The sequence below is a fragment of the Marmota marmota genome, unplaced genomic scaffold (genome assembly GCF_001458135.2).
Source record: "Marmota marmota marmota unplaced genomic scaffold, marMar, whole genome shotgun sequence".
NCBI lineage: Eukaryota > Metazoa > Chordata > Mammalia > Rodentia > Sciuridae > Marmota > Marmota marmota.
In genome coordinates, this window is record NW_026000185.1 from 17,906,452 (window position 1) to 17,927,316 (window position 20,865).

Consider the following 20,865-nt stretch of genomic DNA (forward strand, 5'->3'; position numbering starts at 1 on the left):
AGAGGAAGAGGCTATCTGCATGTGTTTTTAGCGTCTACCTTCAGATAATTTATTGTCACAAGGGGATGATAGTAATTACACAGAGACCTCTTTATCAGATGAATAAAGTTAAAATCAGCAAGGGAGGGACAGATGGACATCATCTGTAATTGTCTGAGAAGATCACTACCCCATTTTTATGATATTTCACCTAGGAATATGTAACACGAATCAAATCATGAGGAAATATTAGGCTACCCCAATCGCAGGATGATTTATGTATGTGCCATGTTTCACCAAAATGTCTGGCATAACAGAGAAAGGTTAAGGACTGCAGCTAGGCACAGGTGTGCATGCCTGCAAATCCAGCCAGTCAGGAGGCTGAGGCTGGAGGATCACAAATTTGAGGCCAGCCTGGGCAACGGAGTGAGGCTGTGTCTCAAAATTAAAAAAAATAGAAAGGATGGATATTGTTTTAGTCGTTTTTTCCCCCCTCCCCCATTGGTGTGATCAAAAGACCTGACAAGAACAATTTTAGAGAATGAGAAGTTTATTTGGTGCTTATGGTTTCTGAGGTCTTGGTCCACAGAAGGCTGATTCCATCTGGGCCTGAGGGGAGGCAGAACATCATGTCAGTGGAAAGCAGCTCAGGACATCGCAATCAAGAAACAGAGCAAGAACAGCACTCACCAGGGGCAAAATATAAACCCCAAAGGCCCGCCCCCAGTGACCTACTTCCTCTGTCCACACCCTACCTGTCTACAGTTACCACCTAATTTATCTCTATTAGTGGATTAATGTACTGATAAGGTTAAGGCTCTCATAACCCGATCATTTCACCTCTGAATTTTCTTTTATTATGTCATACATAAGTTTTTTGGGGACACCTCACATCTAAACCATAACATGGATGTAGCTCAGTAGTAGAGAGTCCCTGGATTCAATTCCCAGTGTCTCTCTCTCTCTCTCTCTCACACACACACACACGAAAGAGAGAAAGGAAGGAAGGAAGGAAGGAAGGAAGGAAGGAAGGAAGGAAGGGAAGGAAAGAACTGCTTCTGTATTAAAGAAGACTGTAAGAGTTATAACAGTTGGATGTAACACACACTTCTGAATTAGGGGCAGATAATGGTGTAAAAGCCACCATTGATTGGCAAAATTAGAATATCAACTAGGCAGTAGATAGAAATGTTCTATCCATGTTAAAGAAAACGCTTAAACTTAGTGACCCTACTGTAGTGAGATAAGAAAATATCCTTGTGTTTTGAAAATACTCCAGAAAACATTAGAGGGCAAATTGGCATCATGTACGCAAACTGCTCCTATATCAGAAAGATGGAGAGAAAAAAAAAAAAAGAAGTCGTCAGGGAGAGAATGAGGTCATGAATGTGGCATAACACGGTGTTAAGAATTGGTGAAACCGATTTGAAGGTATTGGGGAGTTTTAGGCATTTATCTTGCAAATGTTCTGCAAAATTTAATATTGGCCTAAAATATGAAAATTGAAAATAACTGTGGGTGAAAGCATCAATTAGCACACATGTTGGTTTTTCAAATGATGAAATGCATGTACCACTTGACATGGCAATTCTAGCACTTGTGTATATACAGTTGGACACCTCATGCATATTCCTTTAAACACACACACACACACACACACACACACACACACACACTGGGAAATAACCTACACATCCACCAGTAGAGGAATTGTTTTAATATCTTGTTGTAGATGTTTATGCAATACTCTGAGGTCACTAAAAGGAATTAAATAAATTGCCGGGATTCAGAAAATGATACCTCAAAGTTCATCACTTGGGCACGCTGAGTACTTTGACCTAAAGGACACTGGAATGGACCTAAGATGCATCTTCCTGCTCAAGGTCTCTCTTCCCTTCTCCTCCCCCTGCCTGCTTCTCCCCAATTTCTTCCCTGAAGCACAGGGAAGGGTTTTCTCTGAGGTTTCCTTACCTGAGTTAGAGAAGGTCTTCCAGGAGGATGCAATTGTCCAGAGCTGCCTGCCCCCAGAATCTCATCAAAGGCAGAAGATTAACTCCCAGGAAAGCAGATTCCTCCACCCCCTATTACCACCTATTCTTCTGCCATCTGCTACCCAGGAGACTTTATCTACATAATAAAATAGCCTTCATTTCCTTCCTTGCACCACCTCTCCCCAGAAACCCCAACCCTCGATTTCTTTCTCTGGCTGAAGAATCTGTTCTTTTCCCTAGTTTAGGATGCTATATAAACTTCAGCCACCTGGCCCCTCTTAGAGTCTCAGGCTTTGCTCGTGCCTGTAATACATTGGAAGGTCTTTTCTTTGGCGGTCAGTTTGTCTGTTGGTTTATTTACTTATTTGCGAATTTATCTTTTGGGGTGGTGGAGATGGGACCCAGGGCCTCCTGCATGTTAGGCAAGTAGTCTAGCTCAGCTGTACCCCAGCCTCTGCTAATGTACTCCACAAACTCAAATTATTGAAACTTCAAAGAGAGAAAATGAATTGATAGGAAAAGTCTCCTAAATCTTTGTGACAAAGTTGGTAACTAATATTCTTTATTATATAAAGTTGGTAACTAATATTATTTGTTATATAATTCAATTTTATTTATAACATGGTGGGGGGAAGAGGCTAATCCCTAGCGAATGGTTAACAATGGTTACTTAGGAGAAGCTGATATTTTGGGACAGATTAGCTTCTGAAAGAGTGTTTGTCAACCTATAAGTTTTTAGGTCCAAAGTAACAGAGACAGATTTAAACTCGGTCCCCATTGCGTTTCTGCCTAACAGGAACGTGAATCAATTTCTCTTGAAGCTTGAAAAGCAAAAGCATATTCTCCTCCTCCTTTCACATATATTTTGCAGTAGATTTATTTTCTCCAAATAGATAAATTTTGTGTTCCTCGGGAATCTGTTCAGGGAAGTATTTCTCCCTTCTTGCATAATCTCAGCTAGTGTCAGACATTATTCTTCAGCAGTTGGAAGTGTACCTGTTCTAGTTTGGCATCCTCATTGATGGGGTGCTGATTCAGATGCCCCTTAAACCTTGGTGGGACCCATGTGGCAGACATCGGAGCCAACATCAGGCTTCTACCACTGAATTCCTCTCTAAATCCTCTGTATCATTTAACACCAGGTGGATGGATGGGTGTCTGACTTTGACGTTGATCTTATTGCACGAGACTTCAAAGTTATTTTTCCTACATGGAGATACTTTTCCTCCCTTCTTGATTAATGCGTTTGATTCCCGGAGCATGATTCTCTTCTTATTTTTGCCCTGTTCATTCTTTCTTCAAAATCACTCACCAGCTCCCATGACTCAAGCCGTGTCAAATGTCGCGCTCCAGATTCCCTCACATTTCATGATTGTAAATCTCATTTGTTTCCCTTTTACTCAGAAGCCCTTTCTAAGTCCCTTTTTCAATATCCTCATTGCCTTGTCCCCATCAGATACCAGGGTGTCAATAATATTTGTGAAATATCTAAACACCAACCACCAGCGTGGCGGATGCTCTGTAGAAGGGGCTGTGGGAGGCAGATCTGGGCAGATCTGGGCCACGTTATTCGTCAGCCGCTGACTTCATATGCTTTCACTGTGAAAAGTAGCTTTCATTACATATATGAGGATTTGTAAATTCAATATTTGTTAATAGAGGAGCTTCCAATTATGTCTGTGCTCTTTGATTTATTTTTGGTTTAACTTATGAGTATGTATTCATATTTTATTTTGTAATTGCAAAAAAAAAAAAAAAAACAACCCAGAAAACAATAAAAAAGGAAGATGTCTTATAATTGTGGTATTTACTAGCAGAACAGAATTGCATTTCTGCCCGTGTTTATTTCTTTATGAAAAATGTTTTTCGTTTATTTGTTAGCTTGTTTTGATCTAATAATCATGGTTGTAGAGTCCTTTGTGCCCAGAAAAAAACAATAGACTCTGGTCTTTTGTGTAAAAGCATGATATTAAATTAGGGTCCCTGCCAAATTCAGGTCCCAGTTAGAAACCCTTACACTGTAGAAAAATATATTCTCGAAAACTGAGTCAAATCAAAAAATACCTCAAGTATAGGGAATGTAAAAGAACTGGAAGGGAACGAGCAACAGAACACATTTGATATAGCACGACTCAAGAATAAATGATTACATAAATTTAGGTGGAAAACACACACAAATATAAAAGACACTCTTCCTGATGAAGACAACATATGCTATTATAATATGGATTCAGCAACAATCGATCTAGAATTTCAAAGCATATACCAAAGATGGGATGAGGGAACATTCGAGAGGAGATGAGAGTCAAAGATAGACAATTTATTTTTACAGGGGAGGCGTGATGGACGGGTTTGTGTGTTAACTTGACTTGGCTATGAGGTGCCCAGATATTTGGTGAAACTTTGTTCTGGATGGTCTGGGAGGGTGTTAGCCGTCTCCTGCATGAGGTTAATGTTTGAGTTGGTGGATCAAGTAAAGCAGATTGTCCTCTCTAATGTGAATGTTTTTCACCCAAACCTGTTGGAATTCTGCATAGAGTGAAAAAGACTGACCCTCCCTCCAAGGAGGGGGAATCCTGCCTGTCTTCAGACTGGAACTGAAACATTAGTTTCCTGTTTCGTAGGCCTTTGGAGTGGAATTGGAACTATGTCACCAGCTTTCCCAGATCTGCAGCGTGCCCATCAGCAGAATAGGGTGGAAACGAGCCGTGTGGCTTCAACTTGGAAATTCTGAAAAGCAACAGTGTTTTCTCTGTGCATTTTTTTTTTTGTGGTGCTGGGGATTGAACCCAGAGCTTTGTGTATGCAAGGCAAGCACTCTACCAACTGAGCTATGTTCCCAGCCTGTCTGTGCATCTTCTTTCTCCTTGTGCGGGATGGTTGCAGACAAAGACAAAGACCTTGGAGATGGAAGGTTCTGAGTAGCTGATAGCCGTCTACCAACAGTAATACCCACTGTGGTCCAGAAGGTATCACAGATTAATTTCTATTGTATGCCAATCTTTTTTTGTGTGTGGTGGTGGCGGGGGGGATCTGCTCATTATTTTCTTAACGTACATAGAAATATTTCAAACATAGGAAACATCTATAACATAACCTATATTTTGGGTCCCAATACCCAGAGTTACAGATGTGAGCTCTTCCCTATTTACTTTGCATGTATTAGTTTGCTAATGCTGCTGTAACAAAAGGCATCACCAGATGACTTAAACAACAGATATGAGACAATAGTGAGACTGTATTCTCCTCACAACCCTGGAGGGCAGACGTCAGAGATCAGGTGTTGGCAGGATTGGTTTCTTTTTGAGGTCTCCTTCTTTGGATTGTGGATGGTTATCTTTCCTATGTCTCTGTGTGGTCTCCCCTCTGTGTGTCTGTGTCCTGGTTTCCTTTTCTTATAAAGGCTTCAATCATATTGAATTAGGACCCACCCATGTGATCTCCTTTTCCCTTAATTATCTCTTTAAAGATCCTGTCTCCAAATATGGTCATACTCTGAAATATAGGGGATCAGTATATAAATTGGGGAAGGGGCAGGTGATAACAGTTCAACTGATTAAAGTTTTTTTTTTAATATTTTTATTTTTTAGTTTTCAGGGGACACAACATCTTTGTTTGTATGTGGTGCTGAGAATCGAACCCGGGCCGCACGCATGCCAGGCGAGCGTGCTACCACTTGAGCCACATCCCCAGCCCCTGATTAAAGTTTTCTCTGGTTTCAAGAACCAAACTGATGCTGTAAAAACTCAAATTAGCTTTTCCATCCCATTCTCCCTCATCATAGGTCTCAATGTCCTACACTTATGATGACACATTCCAAGAATATATGTGTGCATATCATCATTATCCAAAGATTAAATTTTTACACTTTTAATTTTTGCCACTGGGGATTGAACCTGGGGACACTTTGCCAAAGGGCTATACCCCTAGACCTTTTTATTTTTTATTTTGAGGCAGGGTCTCCTTAAGTTGCTTAGGACCTCTCTACAGGGCTGAGGCTGGCCTTGAACTTGTGATCCTCCTGAGTTGCTGGTGTTATAGGTATGCAACACCAGACTAGGTTTTTTTTTAAATGCATTAAAAAAAGTTATATAAATGCCTTGATACTGCATATATCCTCCTTAGATTGACTCTTACTAAACCACAGTAGCTCTTGAGTATCCACATTAACAGGTGTAGAGCTACTTTGTTCTCATTAATTGCAATATAATATCCAGCATATGAATAATAATATCCATTGTTATTCCATAATAATCCATTCTCTTACTAATGGAACAGGTTGTTGCCCTCTTTAAAAGCTTTTTATTTATTTATTTTTTGGTGACCTTGGACATTGAACCCAGGGCCTTGTGTATGCAAGCATCCTAACCACTAAGCTACATCCCCAGCCCAGATGGTCTATATCTTTTAAAATTTTTCTCTTAATGTTTGCAGTGCCTGGATCAAACCCAGGGGCTCACACATACTAGGCAAGTGCTCTACCACTGAGCTATGGACCCCGCTCAGCCCTGCCCTCCCTCTTTAGACTATGCCCCCCCCCAAAAAAAGAAAAAGAAACAAACAAAAAACCATTTTACACATCTCTTGTGTTTACAAGTGAAAATTTTTTAGTGCAGATACCAGGAAGTAGTATTTGGTCACATGACCACACATTTTTACTTCTACCTATATTGTCATTTTTTACCAGTGTTGTTGTAACAATTTACATTCCCATCAGCAGTGTGTGCTAGCCCTTTTCCCTACATCTTTGCTAAAGTTTGGAGTATTTCAGATCTCAGATTTTCACATTCGAGGTGTTCAACTGGTAAAGTCTATGGAATTATTGCAAAAGGCAAAATGCAAAAAAAAAAAAAATAGACAAAAACTCTAAAAACCAAAACACTACTCGTCTCAAGCATGTCGGATAAGGTCTATGCAACCTGTGTAAGTCATTCACTTTAAATCATGGGCATGACGGGGAACATCACTCATGTATCTGTGTTTTAATTTCCACTGTTCCCATCAATAGTGAGTCTGTATTCTCCTTTGTGACTTCCTCTTTTTCTTTCTTTTCCTAGTGATTTTTTCAAATTATTGGTTGTCATTTCATATATATCTGTAAATCTATATTCTGAATGGTAAGTTTTATCTTAGTCTACTTGGTCATTTCATGCTCTTTATGGTTATCTTTGTGTTAAAAAAAAAAGATATAAATCATAGCCAAATGCAGTGGTACACATCTGTAATCCCAGTGACTCAGGAGGCTGAGGAAGGAGGATCTCAACTTTGAGGCCAGCCTGGGCAATTTAATGAGATACTAAAAAATTTAGGGAGACCTTGCCTCCAAATAAAAACTAAGAAGGACTGGGGATGTAGGTCAGTAGTAGAGCACTCCTGGGTTTCATCCCGAGTATAAAAAAGAAATACAAACTGTAGACATGTTGGTCAATCTTTTCCTCTGTGCATTTAGTCAATGATATGTTTTTCTTCCTAGATGTTAATAGAAATAATATCCTGTGTTTTCTTATGAAATACAGAAAAAAATTCTTTTAATTTTCAGGTCCGCAGTCTGTCTACACCTGTTCTGTGCATAGAGACAGGAGGGAACTGTTCTTTTCTTTTTTTGCCTATGGATCACCAATGATTTATTAAAGAGCCCATTCTTTCTATCACTTAAGATGGAGCTCAGAGTAGATAGTTATATTTATTTCTACTTGAAATATTTCTTCTTGGGAGCTTCATCTTCGTTTAATATCAACAAACCCGAGCTCCTTGATTAGTTCAGGAGGTTGTAAATTCAGCTTTCTTTATCAGAATATGAATTTACATTGTCACACCTGAATACATAAAATACCTTTTGGAGTTCATTTTCACATTTTCCTTTCCTTTCTTAAAGGGAGACTCATTTTTCTGATTGCACTTTTCTTTTCTCCTTCTCCAAGGAGGGGTTACTATCACTTTGCTTCCGTGTGAAATTTAGAATCAACTTATCAAATTATCTTCCCTCCATACCTACATACGACCCTGTTGGAAGTTTGCTTGAAATTACTTGGAATTCAGTGATTAATGATGACAATTTTATAATATTGAATCTTCAATCCATGGACTCATTCTGGATTTTCCCCAGAGTCTTAGAAGGTGCTTACCCCTATTGACATCTCCTTGATTTCAGACTTCTGGTCTCCATTACTGAGAGGGGACACGTTTATGTTGATGTAAGCAGGTTGTGGCACATTGTTATGGTGGCCCTAAGAAATGAACACAGTACCCTCCCCCAAATTGTCTAATTCTTTAAAAGGCTTGCTTGGATTTATTAAGTTTATTCCTACATAATTTTTGGAATACATTGTAGTTCTGAATAGGGTCTTCTTTAAAATCACATCATTGTTATCCTGATTGTAAACAGCAATACTATTACTCTTTGTGATTTGAATGTTATTCAGTAACTTTGTCAAGCTCTTTAGTCGGTAGGTTTTTCTTTGCTAACAAATCTGCAGGTTGTAAATAGTAATAATATTTCCACCCCCAACTCTGATGTCATTTTTTTTCTTTCTCTTTGCATTAACTGGGAATGCCATACAATGCTGAATACAAAACTGCAATGGAAAGCATTATGTATTATCTTATTTTATATCGTTCCTGTACTTATAGGAACTATGTGCCCCCTCCCTTGCCCCCAGGGGCTTGCTACCACTGAGCCATATCCCCAGCCCTTTTTATTTCCTATTATTTTGAAACAGGGTCTTGCTAATTTGCTTCAAGTCTTAATAAGATGCTGAGGCTGGCCTCAAATGTGTGATCCTCCTGCCTCCCCACCTCCTGGGATTACAGGTGCACATCACCATGCTAGGGGAGGACCCCGTTTTAATATTTATTCTTATTTCATTATAATATTTTTTATACGTTTTTGGAAATTTTTCCCTTTTCTCTTTAGAAAGTTACTAGCATTTTGGGTTGCTTGCTATATTATCTATGGATGGAGTGAATGATATGCCACACATACTAAAAATCGACTTGCTTTACCTGGCTTAATCCAGTCTTTCCTTTGCATAAAGAAAGGAAATGTCCCTTCCTCTGTGAAGCATCCCGTCATGCCTGTGTGCAAGTTTGGGTGTGCCCACAATATGCTTCTAGGATACCCTGTATTCTTAGTGCTTTTCTCCCTTTATACAACTTGGCTTGTTTAATTGTTTCTGCCTTTGAGAGAACAGGGACCCTGTTGTTGGCCTCACTAATTCATCCTCCAAGTGTAATTCAGGACAAGAAATACACTGGCTTAAAAATAACAGTTAAAAAAATGAATAAATGGCCCGGTAAGGTGGCACATGCCTATAGTCCCAGTGGCTTGGGGACTTGACAGGAGGATTGCCAGTTCAAAACCAGCCTTAGCAAAAGCAAGGTGCTAAGCAACTCAGGGAGACCCTGTCTCTAAATAAAATACAAAATAGGGCTGGGGATGGGGCTCAGGGGTCAAGTGCAACTGAGTTCCATCCCCGATACTTCCCTCCTCCCCCCCCAAAAAAGAGTGAATAAATGAATGAAGATCAAAAGGAACAAGAAATTTTATAAGAGTAAACAAAGCAGAATTAGATATCAAAACATTAACCCAGAGGCAGGTTTGTGCAGGGCTGCTGTCAATGTAATTACTGGAATCCAATAAGAGGTATAAAAGATTTAAATGAATGGAGGTTTACTTTGTACATTTGTGAATGGGAAAATTCCAACATAACAGATTTATAATATAACATTAGAGTTTCAAGATGTTGAGAAATAACTAGTGCTAGGGAAACAAAGAAAAAAAAGTTAGAGCCTTGTGTAAAACTATGTACCCAAATGAATTTCTGATGCTTTAAACAGTTTTGCCTAGAAAAATAAACCAAAAATGTACTAGAAGAAAATACAGATAGAACTTCAGGGGATTTTTTTTTTTCCCTAAGTAAAATCCATGAAGCATATAACTGAGAGATTCACTCAAAATAATGAAAAACACTAATAGTCCAACCCAATGAAACAGTTTAGAGGAAAAGCAAATTGGAAACTCAATAATTGGAAGATATATGAGAGAGGGAAAAAGATTGGTGATATTCCAAATCAATGAAAGGCTTTAATGAATCAATATGAAGTGGCAACAAAGCAATTAAAAACTTATAAAAATATGAATAAACATGCAAGCACGAAAGATCTGAGTCATCTTGGGTTTTTGTAGCCAAATATAATAGGCTGGAAGTCTGAGTTTGGGGTGCTAATAGGGTTGGGTTCTGGGGAAGACCGTCTGCTTGGCTTGTAGACAGCTATGGTTTCCTTGTGTTTTTACATGGAAAACAAGAGAAGGAGAGGAATAAGGAGAGAATAATATTAAGATCTTCCTCTTCCAATAAGGAAAAAACCCCACTGGATAAGATTTCAGCTGTAAAAACCACATTGACCCCTGCATACCTCCTAAAGCCCCCCTCTCCAGATGCGTTACATTAAAGATCAGAATTTCCATATGTGAACTTGGTGGGAAGGGGAACACAGTGTGATCCATGGCAATAAATAAATACCAAATAAGTGTAAACAAATGCTTTTATCCTCCTGAGTTGCTGACCCTTCCTTATTTTCTAGCTTGAGTTAAACCCACAGCTCATTTGCTTTACATTTTTATCCTTTCTAGATAAGCATGTTCACATCCATAATCTTTCTCGTATGTATTGCTTAATTCTATTTTCTGTGTTTTGTGGTATGGTGCTTTTAGTCCAAGTAATTCCTGATTTTTCCATATGAGCTCCTTTTCAAGGTGATACCTTCATGGTTATGATTACTATGTTAAGTATTTCGCCCCTTTTGTAAGAACACAATGTTCTTCTCTGTTGCTACGTTGGTTTTGTTTGGAAGTTTATCTAGTTTACCTCAGATTTGTTGAGGTATACATTTTTACATACAGGTAAAAGACAAGCTGGGAAAACTTTTTTTTTTAATTGATGGGGTTTCTAATGTATTATTTACTCACTTTCATGAAAGAAATTCTAGTATGGGAGGAATGAAGTCATTTTGATCAATTGCAAAAGAAATTAACATGATTTTTTCTTTCTTGTTTTTTCTTTTTTTTTGGTACCAGGGATTGAACCCAGGGATGCTTTACCACTGAGCCACCTCCCCAGCCCTTTTTATTTTTATATTTTAAGACAGGATCTTGCTAAGTTGCTCAGGGCCTCGCTAAATTGCTGAGGCTGACTTTGAATTTGCAATCCTCCTGCCTCAGCCTCCTGAGCCACTGGGATTACAGGTGTGTGCCATCGCACCTGGCAACATGGTATTATGTTTTAAAGAGTCGGACAGTTTAGGTTGTGCTATGGTAACAAAGCCCCATCTTTGGTGCTGAAAACAGCATAGGTTTCTTTCTTTTCATCTGTACAGCGTTGAGGCCTGGATCTATAGTATCTTTCTTCAGGGAGGAGCTCTGAGTCCACGGAAGCTGAGGGAGATGGCACGGCTTTCTTCTACAATTGCCAGACTGGAAAAAAGACCAGGGCAAATCTCCTGCTATCTCCCAAAGACAAACTTCCCTTCTATTCCTGTTTCATTAGCCAAAGTATCCTTAACTGGAAGGGACCTGGAAAGTCTCTCCCTCCCAGGAATCTGCAGGAAGACTGGACCATTCTAGCCACCACACACTCTCCTGCTTATCCCCAAACCTGTTTTTGTCTTTTGTTCATTGATTTTTTTTTTTAATTCCTTTTTGTTATGTGAGTCATAAATCCTTTCTAGTCTTTTTTTCTTTAAAAAACAGAAAAACAAGACTAAAAGTTAGCCAGAGTTCATTTCTACTGCTTAACAAATACCCCAGAAGGTGTCGGACCTGGCTTTACACGCTCTGTGAACCGGACAGATTGGGAAAGTGAACTTCAGCATACACATCCTGATTTTGAAGCAAGGACACACAATTTTTTTTTTCAGGGACAACATTTTAATCAGAAAAGAAATAGGACATGCTCTGAGCCAATATCTAGACCCAAATCATTATTGGTAGCCACCACATGTCAGGCAGAGAGCCAGGTGTTTTTGCATATGTTAGCTAATTCAATTTAATTCTTTATAAACACAATGTCAGGTGAATCTTATTATTCATAATTTATAGATGCAGAAACTGAGGCTCAGAGAGGCAAAATGACCTGCCTCAAAAACCATTAGCTAACAAATGACAGCTCTGTTTGGGCTGTATCATCTGATAATGCAGAAGGATACCAGAATAATGCAATGTGACTTTAGGTATGTTCGGTTTGGTTTGGCAAAACTCTGTGCTTCAAGAAAGGTGAAAGGGGGCCTTGAGTACCAAGGTGACAGGTTGGAATTGATCAGTTAGGCAGTGAGTCAGCAAGGGGATATTTTTATTTAAAAAAAAAAAAATGAAAAGGCCTGGGGATGGGTTGGGGCTGTAGCTCAGTGATGGGGTGCTTGTCTAGCATGCGTGAGGCCCTGGGTTCCATCCTCAGCACCACACAGACATTCCTCCCAAACAGTGATCTGCTATTGTTGCCAAGGAGCCCAGTTGGAGAAACACTGTGAAAATGTGGGGCTGAATGAGCATGCGTACTGGCCGTGGAACCAACAATATTCTAGCATCTCTAGACCCACTTTGGATAAAGTTGGAGGTCACCCTACACGCACGGCTCCTACTTTAATTGTTGGTTTCTCAAAGACTTGCTCCTAGAAAGCACCTCCATTAGCTGGGTGCAGTGGCGAACGCCTGTAATCCCAGCTTGGGAGGCTGCGGCAGGAGGACCGCAAGTTCAAAGTCAGCCTCAGCAATTTAGTGAGGCCCTAAGCAATTTAGCAAGACCCTGTCTCAAAATAAAAAAGGGCTGGGGGGCTTGGGCTGTAGCTCAGTGATGGAGCGCTTGTCTGGCATGTGTGAGGCCTTGGGTTCGATCCTCAGCACCACACAAAAATAAATAAAGATATTGTGTCCATCTACAACTAAAAAAAATATTAATAAAAGGAGGGAGGACTGGGGATGTGGCTCAGTGGTTAAGCACCCTGGGTTCACAGTACCAAACCAAACCAAACAAAAAAAAACAAGAAAACAACAACAAAATAGAGCCAACCGTCTAAGTGTGCAATGGGCAAAACTCTCCAAAAAAACAAAAACAAAAACAAAAAACCCTGTCCTCTGCCTGATCACTGGTGTGGCCCCCTTATCTTATCAATAGAACTGCATTCTTTCAAGACTGTGGCTATAGGGGATGACAGAGAGAAGGAAGGGAGAGATCTCCTTACTACCAGAGTTCAGGCAAGGGACATAAATGTGCAGGTCCATATGCTCCTTCTAAAGGCTCATCTGCATCTCACCTCTGGCTGAAGTTGGGAATAGGCTGATTTTCCAATAGAAACTTCACATTTTTTTTTTTTAAGGGAAATCCTGCAATTTTAAACAATTGCAGCTTGTAGCTTATTTACATTTTTTAGTATCACTCTCAGTTTGCCACCTCTGGGTTAGATTTTTAACGCCATGTTATCGAAACCTTTCCAACCATTTCATCCAAACCTTTCCAAATTTGGGAATGCACTTATTTCTCAAACTAGACTCATAACAGGTTGGTTTCAGATGGTTGAAAGAGTGGACCAAGAAATGTGAGCATGAGGGCCTGGGCCAGGGGGCTGGGCACCCTGGAGGCTGAGTCTTGAAAGGGGGATGGGCCAATGCAGTAGAAGAGTCAGCTTCCTGGCTGGCTACTCTGGGGCCGCTCTGGGAGTGGAAGGAGTGCCCGCCAAAGCCTGGGCTCCTTGCAACTTCTGTTGGCCCCTTCCCATTGACATTACAGTAATACAGTTGTGCCGTGTTTGAAAAAGCATCCCTAGTTACACGGAATGATTTACAGGACACCAGACTCTGTATTTCAGAGGTCTCCTGTGTACCATAAAAAATATATTATAAAGGAATAATCTTTATCTAAACTAAAGCTGCAGTGAAGGAAACTCATGTCCAGCTGAGAGCAGCAGTGAGCTTTTGTTCACTCAGGGAAAAGTCCGTGTTCTTCATCTTATTTGATTAACATTTTTTTTTCCCTCTTTGGCACTAGGTATTTTGTTAATATTTAGACATTATATACATTTTCTTTCAGCTGTTGTTCCTATTATGTGATCTAACAAAACAGGGGAAGTCAGCCACATCAGCAGAAGAGGGGAAAGCACCCAGCTGTGGCTAGCAGGGAAGAAGGGGCTGAATAGAGCCTGCCCCAGGAGGAGACTGGCCAGGCTGTGGTGCAGGGCCAGCCCTGTTCCCAGGAAGCAGAGGTGGCTACAGAGCCCCAGTTGATTGCTTTGCCTCTTCCTTTCAATCCCACCCTGTCATTTCCCTCACTTTCCTGAGCAAAGGCAACAGCAGAGTCTACTTTGGACACTTCTAGAGCCTTCTGATATTTATCATTTGGCCTCCCTACCCAAGAGAGGGAAGTGAGGGATGGAAATCTCTTAAGAGACAATACATTTTAAAAAAATGTAATTCGATCATATACAGACCCTCTGCAACCCACCTTGTCTCCGCTTATTAGACGTTTAGAGAGAGGGACTCTCATTTTATTTCAGTCCAGGCAAATCCGAACTTCTTTAGTGGCCAATGCCTTCCAAAGGGCACGGGTATGTGCACCTGTGGTTAAGGGTGTCCCGGAGGGGGTGGCCTCATCTTTAGTAAAAAAGCACGGTCACTTAGTGATGGGACAGAGGCAAGAGCTCTGAGGTTGGGAAACATGGGGGTTTGTGTCAAATCTCCACCCATCGTAATCTCCAAGAAAAGATGGGGAGACTGGAAAGATGGAATTTGGGATGGGGAAGCTGTTGTGGAGAAGGAATTCCTCCTGATCCAAGGCAGGTCGACCCCAGGGTGAGAGAAGGAAGGGTCGGGGATGGGCTGAGTTTACTGGGAGTCCCAGGGGACAAACGGAAGGGAGAGCTCGCCACCCTCTGGCCCCCCGCTGGCTCCCCAGTGCGCGGCACCGGCTACTGGCTCTGGGCTCCAATTCCTTAAAAGTGTTGGGAGAGGGCTGAAGTGCAGCACGGCGTCTCCGACTCCCAAGGGAGGGGACGCACACGCGGTGGGGCGGGGAACACCCAGCGCAGAGTGTCGGGCGGCGGCCGTGGGGGTACGATCNCCCGAGCGGCCGTCGCCCTGGCACTGCAGCCGGGCGGGGCTGGGCGAGCGGCGGCGGAGGCGCCCGGGACGCCTGGCTCCGGACTCCGCTGGCCCCCAGCGAGATGATCACGGCGCAGAGCGCGCTGCTGGAAAGGGAAGCGCAGGAGTCCAGCACCACCGACGAGGAGCTGGCAGGCCGGAGAGCGGCCAACGGGAGCAGCGAGAGGGGCGGCGTCGTCAGCACCCCCGACTACGGGGAGAAGAAGCTGCCCCAGGCGCTGATCATCGGGGTCAAGAAAGGAGGGACCCGCGCGCTGCTAGAGGCGATCCGAGTACACCCGGACGTGCGGGCGGTGGGCGTAGAGCCGCACTTCTTCGACAGGAACTACGAAAAGGGGCTGGAGTGGTACAGGTAGGACCCCTCGGGATGGGAGGGACCCCTGGGGAGACCGGGAGGGGAAGCCGCCGCTTTCCGTGCCCTTCGAGATCCAAGAACAGTCCCGGGAGTCCTCTGTCCCTGCGCTGGGGCTCTGGGAGTCGTGGCGGGGTTGCTCAGGGGGAGCTGCTGGACTCAGAGGGCTGGACTCCAGCTTCAGATCACTTTATTTTAGGGCTAGGGGACGTGTCATCCCCGCCTTGCCTGGGGCTTCCCATCTAAAGGGGCGCTTTCTCCATCTACCCAGCTCTAAGCCAGGGGATCCCCGGTCCTCCTGCCTGCGGGGTGTTTCCTAACCCAGGCTTTTGCAGGGCTCTGGGATTCTGTGTGTGGGGGGACGCTGGAGGAACGAGACAGGATAACTAAATTGACGAAGGGGCTTTGAGATCCCCCGGAATCAATCACAATCGCCCTCAAACGCATCTGCGTGGCTGGAATCCAACTTTAGTATTTTAAGGTCAGAGCAAAAATGCACAGGAAAGCCGGTTAAAAAGATGATGCTGGCGCTTTGGCTTTCTAGTAAAGACAGGGTGTTTCCCACCTCCATAACTTTCTGCCCCCCTCGGCTGAATGAACATGGAGTTGCTTTTGCATCAGGAGCCTAAGTGCCTACATGGCAGTTGGTTCCCTAAGAATGTTTATGCCCTGCACTGATGCCCCTTCGAATCTGCAATTCCTTCAGCCAAAATTGGAGGTTGTGAGATGCTCTTGTGAGATATTCCTGGCCCTTCTTTCCCACCATTTGCTGGTGGTGTAAGGCAGTATAGAAAGTTAAGTGCAGGTGAAATAAATTAATAATCCACCAATCTTGCCAGCAATAACATTTGCAACAACACTGTACAAATACTCCAAATGCAATCCTTCCTCCCATCCCCTTTCCCTTTTCCCTCCTGTTTCATGTCTTTCTGGAGAACCCATCTGGATGGCCAGCCCCACGGCAATTGCATTTCAATAAATAATTGCAATTGTCAAAACAGAAACACGGCCTTTGTCAGCTAAAGTGATGTTATCATCTTAACAGAGCCAATAGGTAAAATTGTTTCCTGACAGATCGCCTTCCTGTTGAAGAGATGTGCTTTCTAGGTTTAAATTACAGCCTGGGAAAGTTTTAGAAATAACTTAACTTTAAAAATACATAATCAATGTGTGTATTGTGATTGATTTCTTCCACTTTCAAAAATATGTCTGGTGTTGTAAAAGCTTCAGAGAAGAACACTTAGGCATAAGCATTCTAGCACATTATCCCGAAACAGCAAATGTGTCTGTTAATGTCTTGTCTGTTTCAACAGCGAGAACTAATTGCAATATTTTAGGAGGCTTCAAACAGCCCCTTCCTATCAAAACATAAAACAGCAAATGCTTAATTTAACTGGAAAATCAGTATTTATAACATCACAAGCCATGGCTTTCAGTTTGTGATTATAATTTAAAAGGTGTTGGGATGACTAATGCAACAACAAATAAAGATGGGGTACGACGTCTCGGGAGAGTTTGATTGCCTAATTGTTGGTCCTGGGGATGTTCTGGTTTCTTTCTGTGGGGTGGCTTTCGCCTTGTGAAGGTTACTGCGAGTTTTGATTTCCAGTTCTAATTTTAAAGCTGTGTTTCTTGTGAGAAGTGTCAGATGTCTTTTGAGGGAGGCATAAAGATCAAATCTTTCCAACATGTGTTTGGGTTGCGTTGCGGCAGCTGGAAAGAGAGTATGGGTGTTTCATTCAGATGACTTCAAGTGGACCAGGAGTGCTGGGTGGGGTGCCATGGTGGGGTCTGGGTAATTTTTTGAATCAAAGGAAAGCAGATGCCAGACAGTCCTATGTTCCTTTGGTACATAGACTTGAAGGTACATAAACTATCTCCCTGTCACACCGCAGCTACTGAAGATATTCCAGCACTGTGGTGTGCCAAGCCTCCTGTTCCCTGCCAATGCTTGTGATCTTTGGGGATTAGTGTCACTATTTGGTGGGCCATGCATAGAATGGTTAACCTCACGAGGTGCGGAGAGGGGTGAGATACGCTTGGTCCTCACTTGAGGGGACCATGGGACATCTCTGTGCCTTCCATTGCTCACCCAGCATCTAGCCCATGACAGAGCCCCATCATGCTGGGTGGTCCTGATTGGAAGTGTGGGAGAAGATCCTCTCAAGAACAACTTTCCTGCTAATACTTGTCTATCCGACATAGAGGGAATCATTTGTCACTCAAGCTGGCTGGTGTGCACGCTCCTGGGCTCCTAGAAGCAGAATGTGCTGGCCCCGGCCTTGAACAGGCAGATGACAGTGCTGTCAGGGAATGTGTAAGACTTCTCATTAGTTCCTGGTCTCCTGGCCTCTCCGATCCCTCTTTCCCATGTAGGAGGAGCAGATGGACAAACAACCACACTATATTGTAGAAACGGAAGTGGTAGCATGGATTCAAACCAATAACAAATACCTCATTGTTCCAGTCTTGAGTCTTTGAAAATGATGCCCTTCCATGGCAAAATCCCTTCCCGTACATACCAGGTGAGCTACCTGGACTCTATTTGTCCGATGAGAGATCCAGAGGTTAATTTTTGCTTTTGATTTCCCCCGATTTATGTATTGACTTCTGATTATTTTTAATGTGTCTCTGGTAGCCGACTGATCCTGCACACGGTTCTGGTTTTTTCTTGTTCATAGCAAGAGCCAAGAAGAAACTGGGGCGGCTGTCACTTCTGCCGTCTTGGGGTTTCCTGATACTCCACTAATCAGCCTGAGCCGTTTTATTTCCTTCCCGTCACTCCAGTTATCTCTCAATCCGGGTTTTGCTTTGCTCTTATGCTGTTGATCTAATGTGATGTAAAAACACATTTGAGATTAGAACATGTGCGTTCGGTTCTCAGGGCAACATTGACTAATGGATTAGGTGGTGTGTGGTGAGGCTTCGCAGAAGCCGGCCTCCCTCGGAATATTGACACGGACCAGTGATTAATAAGTTGGGGAAGATTCAATCCACCACTCATCCCTTCCTGTCTTTCTGTGGGATCTGGTACAAGTTGTCTGGGCAGAGATCTTGAACTATTGCAAGGGACGGGACCTGGAGGAAGGTCCCTGGCTGCCACAGCATGACTCACCAAAGTGACAAAGTGACATGACTGGTGTCTTCCCCTGTGGTTTACATGATGAACTGTTCTCCAGGGGACCCCTTGGAAAGAGGTGCCCCATTTACCTTCACTCACTGACTCAGGGCAATCTCTCCAAAGCCACACTCCTGCTGCCCCACCCTTGGGGAGATGGACAGTAACAGCAGCGTTATTTGCACGCGTCACCCAGAGAGAGAATGAAGGACGGAATCGCTCTGGCATTGACAGAAGTGCCAGCCAGTGTGGTGGCTTGCACTTTGTACACGTGTTTTCACATTTAAGTGTCACAGTAGTGCTGTGAGCTAAATAGCAGCATCTCTGTTTTATGGGCGAGATTTTCCATTATTCCAGGGGAGGGTGAATGACTGTTTCAGGGTCGCAGACTGGCCAACTCCTGGGCGGAGATTTGAACCCACATCTGTCCGTTTCACCATGCTTTGTGTCCCTCTGCGGCTCCGCTACGCAGCAATTACTAGGAAGGTCATGTACGGTTTTCATTCTTCCATTCAACAAATATTGAGTGGATGCTGACCGGGCACCCGGCACTGTCTTTGGTACCGAGGGTCAAGTGGAAAATAAGACAGATCAAGCTCCTGTTCTGGAACTGGTCCCTAGAGTCAGGGAAACAACAAACAACAAGGCAAATGATTCGGAGAAAAAAATTCTGGTTGGGATAAAGGCTACGGAGACCAGCTAGAGTCAGCAGAGGCTCGGAGTGCCTTTGTCTGGTGGGGTAGCTACTGTCCACCTCTGGCCATTGACCACAGGAAATACCCAAATTGAAATAGATTGTAGGTGTAAAATACACAGAGTGCCAAATGGCTCATTAGGGATTTTATGCTGAGTACATGTTGAAATTGCAACATTCTTATTCGCTTAAATATATTGTTAATTCCATCTCTTTACTTTTTAAATGTGGCTACTTGAAATTTTACAAGTAGACTCATGATTCGCATTGTATTTCTATTGGGCAGTGCTTGTGTAGGTAGTGCTTTTTAAATTTTAAGAATATATGAATCACCTGGGGAATCTTGCTAACATGCTGATCCTGATTCTGCCACTCTGAGCAGGGCCTGAGATTTTCTTTGCATTTCAGAAATGCTTCTAGAGGCTGTTGATAGCGGGGCCTCACTTTGAGGTGCAAGGGGCCTAGAGAGTAATTGTCGTGTGAGGGTGTGGGCATATGTGTGTGTGCGTGCATATGTGCTATTTTAACTAGTCTGATTAGGAAAATATCTCACTGTGGAGGTGATGCAGATGAGGTGAAAGAGTAAGACCCTCCCATGTAAAGAGGTTGGAGAGGTTTCCACGTAAAGGAAACAGCAGATGCAAAGGTCCTGGGGTGGAAAAAGCTTTGTGGCCCTGCTGAGTGTTGATTCAATATTGGAAAAACACTGTAGGGGGATGAAATTGGGTTCAGAGCTGGCTATTTGGGTGATCTTGGTTGGATAACTTAGCTTCAGTGGTTTATAGGAGAGTAATTTAGGAACAAATGAAATAATAAAAGTGAATGTATTTCTAGACAAAAGAGTATCCTGGAGCCCAAATCCAAGTAGACCTGACCACGAGGTGTTCCTATTTCTCAGATGATTGTGTTCACTTACATGCCTTACATTTTATTACTGATATGTTGACTTATGATTTGGGAAAAGCTCACCCATGACTGGCTTTGGGCCTCCATCTGCTTAATCTTTCCGACTCAGAGCCGCAGACTCAGACGCCTTCGGGGCCCCTGCAGATCAATCTGAATGAGGCAAGCAGACTAAAGTGGGTAGGAACTGGAGGTCTCCTGTGGTGACGAAGGGGCAGCTGCTGCCCTGTTCCATCCGCCCTGTGCCACCGACGAAGGAAGCATCCGGGTGATCAGATCTTCCACTTGGTAGGAGAGGCTGGAAAGCTGGGTTGGGTGTGCGATCTTCTGACTCTTAGTGTTGGTCACAGATTTCTTCAAAGCTCTATGTGGGCCAATACCACGGGACAAACAAGACCCATCTGTGGGCTGGATGTGGCCAGCTGGCCACCAGTTGGTGACCTCTGGTTTAAACTCATTTCGGAGACTAACTGGCAAGCTCATACCCTCTGCAGTGGCCAGAACTGTGGCTTATTTTGTGCTATTTTGGTTGAGGTTTTTTTTTTTTTTTTCCTCCTTTTGCAGATTTTTGCAACAGCATGTGGGAAATACCTTCCAGATCTATTACAATAACAACAAAAAGAAATCAACACAAACAGGAACACCAGGCAGAGAAAAAAAAAACTGCACACTGTAAATCTG

General features: G+C 42.8%; 1 protein-coding gene across 1 annotated transcript in view; it reads left to right on the forward strand.

Moving 5' to 3' along the window:
- Positions 1–15,348: 15,348 nt before the first annotated feature.
- The window catches only part of Hs3st4 (heparan sulfate-glucosamine 3-sulfotransferase 4), a 348,545-nt gene continuing 343,028 nt past the window's right edge, over positions 15,349–20,865 (forward strand). The window contains exon 1 of the mRNA XM_048789689.1: positions 15,349–15,469. The gene's annotated coding sequence lies outside the window, so the exon portion shown is untranslated. The remainder of the gene's footprint in view (positions 15,470–20,865) is intronic.